The sequence below is a fragment of the Seriola lalandi genome, unplaced genomic scaffold (assembly GCF_002814215.2).
Source record: "Seriola lalandi dorsalis isolate HSWRI2012SDOR001 ecotype SW California unplaced genomic scaffold, Sedor1 jcf7180001997754, whole genome shotgun sequence".
NCBI classification, from domain to species: domain Eukaryota; kingdom Metazoa; phylum Chordata; class Actinopteri; order Carangiformes; family Carangidae; genus Seriola; species Seriola lalandi.
The window spans coordinates 1-409 of record NW_019468417.1 but is presented as its reverse complement, the minus strand read 5'-3'; the positions used below and the strand labels follow the sequence as shown (position 1 = coordinate 409).

The 409-nt window shown below is 42.1% G+C and overlaps 1 non-coding gene across 1 annotated transcript; it reads left to right on the top strand.

Moving 5' to 3' along the window:
• Window positions 1-291: 291 nt before the first annotated feature.
• trnaq-cug (transfer RNA glutamine (anticodon CUG)) lies at window positions 292-363 on the top strand. Its single transcript has one exon. It is a non-coding gene; the product is annotated as a tRNA-Gln (tRNA).
• Window positions 364-409: the final 46 nt, after the last annotated feature.

The window sequence follows — 409 nt, the reverse complement described above, 5'->3', positions numbered from 1 at the left end:
ACACTACTTTCCGACAACATGTCAGCTATGTTCACTTTGTTGCTGGTTGTCACTTGCAGAGCAAGTCTATAAGCATTTTATCCGTATTTACTGAACTGCCACAGGCTTTAATCCCAACACTCTGAATGCCTGTTAAATCTTTTATCTGTAACTCCTGGATTTTTGCGTTTCATTTGTTCCATTACTTTCAGCAATAATGTCACAAACTCGCCACAGGATTGATACTAATTGCAATGCATAATCTTGGTGGTTCATGTGTCGAAGTCTCCCACTATAGTCTGATACAGTCGTGGTTCCATGGTGTAATGGTTAGCACTCTGGACTCTGAATCCAGCGATCCGAGTTCAAATCTCAGTGGGACCTGGTTTTGGGAAGTTTAACAGGCACTAAAGGGGCAGTTAACAGCAGA